Genomic DNA, 10748 nt, shown 5'->3' on the forward strand with positions numbered 1-10748 from the left:
TTGCCCCTTCATGAACACAAACTTGTACACGCATGCACCATACTGACCTTCACGAGTTTCCCACTGTGGGCTGCAATTTGATGGGCATTTATACTAAGCTCCCAAATCATCCAGCAGATCCAATGTGTGTGCATGCGGGATGAGACACACATTTGTGTCAAACCAGCCAGGGCCACGATGGGGAATGCTCTCAGGTTTATTCTTCATTGCCTACTGCAGCACAAGACAATACCTCATGCATAAAGCCTCACAGGAAAAGGAAATCTGGAAGATATTTTAAGCAAATTTACACGATCAGAGTTGGCCTATATGTGTTTGGCACTTTATGTCACAGAGCTACAACTTTTTTTTGTATCATATAAGCTTTATCATATTCCTGAATTGTTACCTCATTCTCTCAGGAGCACTGCATTCACATCTGAAACTAAGCCACTTACACATTTATGAGCATGCCTAGACTCCCAGATGTTTGCAGAACACTACAGAGATAATCTCTGCAGGTCCATGTCAGAACCCTCCAGGAGTGAAACAGGACAAAGATGCACACTGTAATTTAAAGCATTTTGCATTTGATAACTTTGTATGTACAAACTTACGCTCCTCTGTGGACATGTGTGTGTGTGTGTTTGTGTGTAATATTTACCCATTTATCTAAGCTAGTGATAACTTTAAATATCAACTTATATCTTCCTTTTTTTTCCAGTACCACTGTATGCGTTCATTTTCCTGCCCTCCCCTTCTCTTACACCAAGCTCTTTTGTGGGACCTATTTTACAGCACTGAAACGCTGCTGTATAAAAATGCCAGTGTCTTACAAGACAACAGTTGTCAACAGTTGTTCTCTTAACATGCAACAGCAAATAGCTGAGCCTGTAAATCTAGAATGAGCAGGGAAAGTTGGAGAAATTCTACCTCAACTTTTAATTCCACCTCCAGGTTGCAAAGGGTTTAAGCCAGTACATGTATAACCCTATAGCAGTAACAACAGGAGTAAACTACCACTTGCTCATAGGTTATTTCTTAACATATACAACCTTATCTAACAATAATATATGTGTGTGTGAGAATATTAAAATTGACAACTCACAGCTATCAGCTGGTACTAATACTGTAATTATTTCTAAAATACTCCTCCCTCCATGGTAAAAAATTTCCATTTTTACAATATTTTTTAATTAGTAAGGAAAGCTTATACTTTTTGACAGAATATTAATCTAGTTGAAAGTTCAGTTTTCTGACAAAAGGTGCTTTGAAAAAATTTTCAACCCACTCTCAGCAGGGTGTAGCAGAGCCAAGAAAATAAAATTATTTTGTTGTTTCCAGACTTGGCAACCATAGAATAATCATAAAACCCTAGTATTTTTAAAACTGCATCTCATTCATGCATTTCTAACAATTTACAGTACAGGTTAGGATACCAACAATTCAGCTACTTCCCAATCTTAAAGCAAATTCAAGTACAACTTTCACTCTGTCTCTCCGCCCTGCCACAAATGAGGAATTGGCTTCATACTTCAGTAGTCTAAAACCATACCCACCTTTCTGTTACCGTTTGAAATCTCCTCCTTTTGAGCTCTTGCAGCTGGACACAGTATGGAAATATATTGGTCTCCAAAAGCCTCTCAAAACAGATAGTATTGTAAGTAAACATCAGAAGTGAAGCCCAAACCAAATGATACAATTCAAAGATGGAAAGACAACACTCGGATTCTCAAAGCTTAAATTTACCTAAGAGATTTTGAAGCCCTCATGAAGCCATCAAATTTCACACTAGAAACTTTATGTTCAGCTCACCTTCCCGCTCTCTGTCTCAGTATCTGATGCTCTTTTTCTTCAATAAAATCATATCAGAAAACAAGATTTCTTTTGATGTACAAGCAATTAAGGACCTCTTTTCAGGTCTGAGCCACAGCCCAAAGACCAAGATCAATGGGTGGTTTTCTGTTCATGAGATCTCAATAGTTCCCTGAGCGCTTCTCTTTACCACTTTTTAGAATCAATCTGGAGAACTATAAGGAATGAAAAACTGTCCTAGAACAGCTGCAATGTGCCATTTCATTAAAACGACCTCTGTTTTCTTCCCTCCATTTCTCCCAACAAGAAGCTTCTTGACATTTGATTACCATGATGAAATAAACTCTCTTCGGCCAGCAAGAAAGAGGTCTCAGTTATGGTGTCTTCAGACACCATTTAGAACCTTGAAGAACATACAGTTCCAGCTAAATTAGCTGCTAACACGCCTTGGCTGGACGTCATGGGGAGCAGGAAGAAATAATATTAAAAATGTGCTGTGGTTACGTCCAGGATTTCTAGAGGAAGGATAGCCTAACTGGAGATATTTGACATGTGGGAAACCTAGACAAAGACTATAAAATCCTCAGAATCTTATTTGGCAAAATTTCCCAGCAGGAGAAGAGGAAACACTCAGGAAAACTTGACTTATGATAACCTTGTCAATATTCGGTTAGCAATAGTCCAAATACTCCAGCCTACAGTAACACAATAGTTTGAACAATTTCTATAGCAATAGCACATGTTTTTTTTAAGGGCCTTATGGCATTTCTAGAGTATGTAATCTACCCTGCAAACAAACCAGCATCCATGGAACATAGTACATTCCACAGCCTATCTCAAGTAGCCAGTTTAGCAGTCTTAAGGCAAGGTTCTGCTTGGAAAACTGTCCTTGAAAAATGGTACGGCCAGGCACCAAACTAAGGAAAAAACAAAAATGTTTTAGTCCAGAACAAAATATGCTCAATTTAGATACAGAGGAGTTTTGAGTTTGTCTTCAAATAAATGCCAGTCCAACATGCTCACCATAGGCTTTGATAAACAAGTTTGAGTTCTTTCCATCTAGTGCCTAACCAGGAGTGATAATGTACAACAGGCTACAAGATGCCCATTTTGTCTTTTGTGTAAATCCACTGCCTTTTGAAAACTGTTCTGTGCCCAGTAGAACAGCTAGGGTATTCAACAGTTGCATGATCATTTGCCCAGGGAAGTTCATCATATTTGCATTTCTAAGCAGAGAATAGAAACACTTTCACAAGTTCATTAAGAGTCCTGCAAAGATGGAAAGGAAGAGGAAGAGGAAGAGGAAGAGGAAGAGGAAGAGGAAGAGGAAGAGGAAGAGGAAGAGGAAGAGGAAGAGGAAGAGGAAGAGGAAGAGGAAGAGGAAGAGGAAGAGGAAGAGGAAGAGGAAGAGGAAGAGGAAGAGGAAGAGGAAGAGGAAGAGGAAGAGGAAGAGGAAGAGGAAGAGAAAAGACATTTGTCTCATTTGACTGGGGAACAGGAAATAACACTGTATCACAGAATTTATTAAATGTTCCGAGCTTTATTTCACATTAAAGCTCAATAGCAATGATTTCATATGTGCGTGTGTTTTTCTAAAAACGTGTGTAGTAGTTTTGGCAGATCTGCGCTGATGCATTGCAGTATTTTTTTTTCCCAGTGATTCAAATCTCTTGACGTCAACACAGTGCTCTAGTACAATACTATACTAAAATAGTTTAATTTGCAATGCTAAGCTCTAAATTGTTTTCCCAGTAGTTTGAGAGTGAAAATTTGGCACATCAAACAGGCCACAAGATCATCCAAATTACACTTCATTCAAACAACTGAACCTACTCCTGTAAACACAGTAAGCAAATTTATATCCAAGCATTTGGATTTGCATCATCTTGGATTATCTGCTAGCCTATGTAGAACATAATAAAACAGGTGATTACTCAATCACCAGTATAAAATGGACCTAAAATAAACATAAGTCAATACTAGTTGGCAAGTTCTGCATGATCAGGAGGTTCCCTTTAACACGTGCATTTGAGCTTCAGATTTGTAAAAAGTTGTTCTCTTGTAGTCTTGCATGTTCACAGATTACTTCCACTGCATAGTAAACTGCTACTGCTTTTCATGATATTTTAATAGCATAATTACATGTGTAGCTGTAGTATGATTTTGCCAGAATGCATTTAAGGACTATGCTGAAATATTTATTTCAATGGGAAACAGTGACAAGAATATAAAGGCCATGCACATTGCGGGTGCTTTCTTTGGAGATTTAATGGGTCACTTCTTAAATATGCATGAAGTGGTAAAATTCCATTGAATTCAGTGCAAGGAGGATAAGCTAAATTGGATGAGGGTCTCACTACATCCTATAAATCACTGACGGAATTTTCTAACACTTTGGATCTGATCTGGACATTCACTTGGTGTAAACATCTGGAAGATACTTCTGGTTTATGTTGGTGTGAGAAGAGTATCCAGCTATCTCTTTCAAGGTTTTTGAAAGTTTTAAGGCCTTTAAAATCTGACATCTTTCCCATCCTGTTAGCCTCCACCTCCCACCCATCTCTCTAATATGGTTTTCAGGAACTGGGAAGCTCGATGGGATGGAATTTCCTTTCAGTTCTCCCCTGCGAGGCACAGGGCCGGGAACAGAATACAGCTCAGACTCAGCAACTGCTGTCTTTGTTTTCATTGTGAGCACAGCAGGACGATGAGGAGTTTAAAATTAGGTTTTCAGCTCTTTTCACAGATCTTCCCAGGCAGTGGGCCTGTTTTCTGTCACAAGATTTAAACTGGTGTGAGCACTGACATCATATTACTTATCTCCCTTGGACACAGAGCCTTCCTCCAGTCCTTCCTTTTATCTTCCAGAATCAGCATTTGCTGCAGTCCTTTCCAGTTCTATTCTGTGGCATCATCAGCAGTTGCCAGTGTATGCCACAGTCTTCAACCCCTGCCTTGTAGACAATGCCTTATGAGACCTTCTGAGATTACTCCTTCCACACAACACTCTACAGTTAAAGCCCAGGCCAACCAAGGAGAGAAAAGCAGTGACCTGCAGCGAGTTACACGCTCAACATTGTTGCCTGAAGGCCAGCATAATTGAAGGGACACAGGCATAACTGCATCTCTGCTGAGCAGCAGCCAGAGAGCATGAGCCCTTTAAGCAGATCTTTAATTCAAAGGAACCCAACTGAAAAGCATCCTGTCTCTGGATGCAGCCATTGCCTGTTCCCTGCTGCAAGATACTGGCATACAAACATGTGGCTCTGTTACACAATCGGATGCGTGGCATCACATAGGATAGGATCCCAGAAATTGTTCAGCTGTCTGCCCTTTCTCCAAGGGGGTCTATGCACACAGATGGTAGCATACCTCCATGGAGCTCCCTCTAAGAAAACTACTGCAGTATCCTTATGCTCAGAACGTTTCACTTATTTCCAATACTGAAGAGGCCACTTCCTCCTTGACCAGATGATGGAAAGTTCTGAATTCCTGCACACTGAGCAGATAAATATCTGCTTGCATGGTACCTTCTGAATTTCAGAAAAGTGTCTAGCTTGCAAATGGCATAGCCCATTTCACAAGTGCCACTGGTACACGAGGTCCTGATGCTGTCTTCTAAAGAACAGTCCCCAGAGTAAGTCCTTGTGCCAGTCTGTGTCAACTGCATCCTGCAGTGAGACCCAAAAGAGAAAAAGCACATGCTGATGCTTTTCCATATTAGATCTTTATTTTTCAACAGCAATGCTCTGAACTTAAGAGATAATAAGCCTGTCTGGTACTTGCAGGAAATAATTTATTCCTTGCTTATTCAATGAAGCATGGAACAGAAATGTGACATCTTGCATGCTCCGTAGAGAAAGTTTGAAATGGAAGAACACCCTCACTGGCTTTTTCGTCTTTATATTTTGCAATGTGCTCCTTCTCTCAGAACAGCTTTATGCTTTGGAATGAAGTGTAACAATGTAATATGTTTCTGTTGCTTTTTTTTGAGTTCAGACAGCATCCCCAGAGTGTGCCATATACACTACACATAAAATGATGTAACTTTTTCATGTAGGAAAGCCACAGCTTGCTGGCTTCAAGGCTATGCTGTTCATGTTGTAGCTGGTATGTGGATAGAAAACCCACATGTCTAAAGCTGGTAACTACACACCTTACCCCAGCCTCAAATTCACAACAAAGCTTTAAAACCCCAGCAAGACAAGACAAATCTTAGTTTCTACCATCTTTGACCTATGTACAACATGGTCAGAAGAGACACCTGACAGTCTCAGCAAGGTAGAGAACCTGAGAGGGTCTTAAAGCAATCCTCACATCAGACCTTCTTTAAACATTTCCAGATCTGGACTTGCAACTAGACTATTGGGCCCAAAGAAAACATTATTTCTAAGCTTCTGTTTCCTTCCCCAAGTAGCCTCAGAACGATCTTATAAGTAAGAGCATAAAGCTGCCATTGCAGAATGGGCTTCAATCAGGCATTACTATAGCAAGCAATTACTAGGGGTTTATCAAGGCATACGCAATTAGTCAGATATTCTGGCTTCCAGGAATTAAGTACCTGGACTTTCGGTACACATGGGTCTATTCCATCTACACTCCACTTACTCTTAAATTAGGCTGTGAGAATAAATTTAGTGTTGCCCACAGGTGCTTAATCACTTCTCATACTGTGCCTTTTCCATTTGACAAGAAAGTGCTATCTCTAGCTAAAAGCTGAAGGTAAAGCTGTCTTTCATTTTTCTAACAGACTAACAGGTCAGTCTGTGCTGCCTCCTTCTAGTGAGGAAACTCCTCAGAGTATTTTTGAATTATTGTTTTCCTGCCATTGCTGGGGCAGAGCAGAAGCACAGTGGTCGACCTCAGAGAGAACTCAATTCAGAGCTCCTACTTCTGCAACATTAATGACTGAATTCTGCAGACATGGACATTTCACCTTAACAAACAGTGGCCTGACAAGGACAAATGGAGAAGCTCAGAGAGGAGCCAGCGCATACCTGATTTCTGTAGAATCTGCTGTCTTCCTGCAAACAGATGACCTTCAAACACAGACAGGTGGCAAGCACATGGGAAGACTTGAAAGTTTCAGAGGAAAAATGTGGCAGGTTTTTTTATCCCAGAAAGCATCTGCTTATCCTTTTGCTGACTCTTCATTTCCCCAGTGACCTGAAAATTGCCTCCTTTTGGACAAGACTCCTATAGAAAGGCTTCCACATTAGTGTTTAAGAGTTTAAATCCAGAGAAAGTATGTCACAAATTCTGTCCCTTCTGGCAACTGTCCTTAGCAAAACGTTTCTCTAACATTGAAACCGAGCATCTGCATGAGTGTACACTTCATACTTTCATACTGACAAGTAAAAGGTTACTGGTGTGCAAGGGCAGTTTGTTCATGAACCAGCCAATTTTTTAGCAAGCCTGTATTGGATCTACAGTGGAAGAACATTATAGTTTATATTTCTCAGACAAAGTAAACATGCACTCTTCAAATTATGCCAGTCCTTCCTCAGTTTATCCTAGTCCTGATTGCAATTTATACGCCAAAAACATTGCTATTCCTCTCCCTGGCATTCCAGCTAGGAGTGCTCTGGGAAGGTATAGATTTGATTTTCCCTGCAATAAGTAGGTCATGTGGCAGTATCTTCATTTTTGCCCATTTGTTCTTTCGCAAGCCCATCCTAATATCCCTTTGTCCTCTGCTCATTCTGATGGGGTTGGCCTTTTTCTACTCTGTACTGGGAAACTGCCTTAAAAAAAAAGAAAACAGTCAACCAGCTTCCGCTCATTCCCAGATGCTTTCTAAAGATGGCTTGGGTGAGATCCTGCTGGCCAAGTCAATAGGAGATTTGCCAGTGATGTACGGGATGCCATGTCAGGCTTTTCCTGCAAGAAGCAGTCTTGGCATTTATTACAGAAAGCACCCTTCCATACTAACAACCACCACCACCAAGATTTGGTTCCAGAGGAGTCTGAAATGTGCTGTACAGATGTAGAGGTGCAATGGATTAAGGGTGGGAAATGTTTGTTTCTTATTCATTTTCAGGATAGTAGTTTTCTTATTTTTCATGCCAGGCCAGGTGCTTCTAAGACTACAGGCATAACCACTTAACATGGTAGCCCAAATCGCTTCAACCGCTCAGTTAGAGACATGCTCACTGCTCTAGTCATCTTCATCCCTCCTCTACCTCAGTTTCCCTATATGCAGAATACAGCTAACAACATCCCCACAGGTAAAGCACCTTCTATTGACTCTCTTGATGAATATGGCGGTCAGCTGTTTTGGTCACGGACTATTTTTTGACCTGTGAATTACCAGGCAGCATCCAGCATAACTGGGAGCTCTCAGTACTCCTATAAGAAGTATCTGTAACACTGGCACCATTCATAAGGCAGCATGCCACCTAACTACCAGCTTAACCCATCAGCTCTCGCCACATTCACAAGTTTAGGCTTGGAATCTTGACGACTATGACTGACCACTAGAATACTTGTCTAGCTGTTAAGATGTGACATTTTGTCAGCCTACATTGCTTCTTTCCCATTCCTCTGACAGGTTCCAGGCTACCAGAGTTTAAGCAGCAACCTGCAAGACAGCTCAGGCCCTCCACATGGACACTTTTTGCTATGCCAGCAGGTACGAGGTACTGCACCTAGTATCTTCTGCCTGCTGTCATTTGTATTCCAAAATTAATCCTCTAACCAAGGAGGAAATGAAGTTGGAGAACAAGATTCAAAGTTCTAGGTTGCTTCCAACAAGACAGTTTGAATTAATCAGTATACATGTTTAAAACATACTATAATGACTGGCAGTGTCAAAGCAAAGCTGAAAAATACACTGGATTAAGCAGGCAGATTCATAGCATCAGGCAAAGCAGAGGAAATGACCACATCACTGAATGCATACATGTCCACTTGACACTTTCACTCTGACTCAAAGAGATGTGTATGCTTGTGGCCAAATTTGTATCTGATTGACTTTGTTCTTACAGATACTCCTGAGTGTTTTGCTGTATTTCAGGGTGACACAAGAAACAGACACGCAGAGCCAAAGCAAGCTCAAACCACATCAACACACATTCAAAAGACCAGAGGCTTTGCACTTTCTTTTCACAGTGATCTGGAAACTTGGTAAGTTTCAGCTGACCTTTCCATTCTCTGTTAAGTGTCACCATCATTCCTCCTCTCCAAGAGACATAGAAAGTGAAATACCATTTTTCCATGCTTGTTTCGATAGCTTGCCTTTTCTCTCCATTTCTTTCACCTATAGCTTTCCTCAATCCTCTCCACACCTTTTTGTCTATTACCTTATAAAAATCTTTCTCTTGCCTCACTAGTCATTGCTTTTCCCACTACGGTCTTGTCATTTGGGACAACAGGAAGACTGCCTTTCATGCAGCTTCTTCCAGTAGTGTTTTAACATCAAGTTCCCAGGCAGAGGATTTTAGGGGAACAAGAAGGTGGAAGAGCTTGGAAGGTAGGAAAAGAAACCTAAATTACATCACATGAGTACAATGAAACAGACAGAACAATATGGCAAATTTGGTCAACAGTCACTACATCTTACAGACACGGACAGGAGTGTGCATGTGTCTGTGTGACCAAGTACCATTTGCCCACGTGCATTTGTGAGCTGAAGCATGAGCTGAGGAATCCTCACCTGAAAATAAGTTCTTTCTAGAATAGTCTTAAGTCATACTCATTTCAGACCTTGAGAAAACACAATCTGCTAAAATGGGCTAATCTAAAAGCAAAGTAATCCACTGGAATCTATGCAACAAGGATTTAAAGAGGTGCCTTAGGTGTAGAAAGACTTTGGATAGTTTAAATAAAATAACCCAATTCTAAAATGGGATGAGTCAAGCGCACATGAACAATTGCGGCTCACATGAGGTTTGACAGCCTGACAGTACGTGAACTTACAAGATTTTAGCAACTAAAGGAGCATAAACATTCTAAATATTAAAAATCAGTTATGTTTTTAGTGACTTATCTTGGTCATTAGTTCTAATCTGCAAAGCTTATTGGAAAACAGCTGAAGATAACAATCACTTTGTGTGGGCTAATAGCCAAGAGTCCTCAGTTGTTTAAAATAACTGACAAGCAACTTTTGCATGTCATCCTTGCTCGGCACCGGGAATTATGACAACACTGAAATGATGATGGCAGAAAGGAACAGAGTGCACGCACAAGGCATGTGCCTGCAGATATATGTGCAATCACATATATCCACAGGCAGCAAGAGGAACAACCATTCCCCAGTTTGTGCAAGGTCTTTCAGCTCCTTCAGCCCCGTACACTCACCACAGCAGTACTAACAGTCTCTGGTACACTTCAGGGTGCCAAGCCCTGTAAAGGGTAACACTTAAGAGACAGCAGTTGCTGCCATGGCTGCAAACTTTGTTTTCCCAATACTGATCTCCGATAACACTGAGATCCCATCGTCCTCTCCTCAGCATATTGCTATCTGATCATGTGTCTGACAGCGTTCCATGGGCAGTTCCAATTCTTTCCAGATCAGAGTTCTAGCTTTTCATGGCAGAAGGCAACCTGATACTCTGGCCTAGCTCCAGCTTACACAGGACTGTCAGCCGAGGGGAAGGCCTCAGTGATGGGACATTTTTTGTCAGCACCTGTCTCAACACACTCTGTTACAGAAGAAATGGAAAAAATCTACAGTCACTTCACCAAAACCAGCGCCTTAATCACATCTCCTCCTCAGCAGCTGTTTCATCATGCACAGCATTTTACAATGTAGCTTATTATTAGCCATTATTTTCCACAGCACTCAGCTTACCAAGTCTCAAGGCCAGAGGTAACAGCAGTGGAAATTCCAAGACCAGAGCAGAGGTGAGCAAAAGGAAGAAGTAACAGCTAGTCTTGCGGGGCTCTGGTGTGCTGTGAGAGTGACCAAGGCTGAGTGTCTCACAAGCGAATACCTGAGAGGGAGGATGAAAACT

The sequence above is a fragment of the Chlamydotis macqueenii genome, chromosome 19 (assembly GCF_036417535.1).
Source record: "Chlamydotis macqueenii isolate bChlMac1 chromosome 19, bChlMac1.mat, whole genome shotgun sequence".
In the NCBI taxonomy this organism is placed as follows: domain Eukaryota; kingdom Metazoa; phylum Chordata; class Aves; order Otidiformes; family Otididae; genus Chlamydotis; species Chlamydotis macqueenii.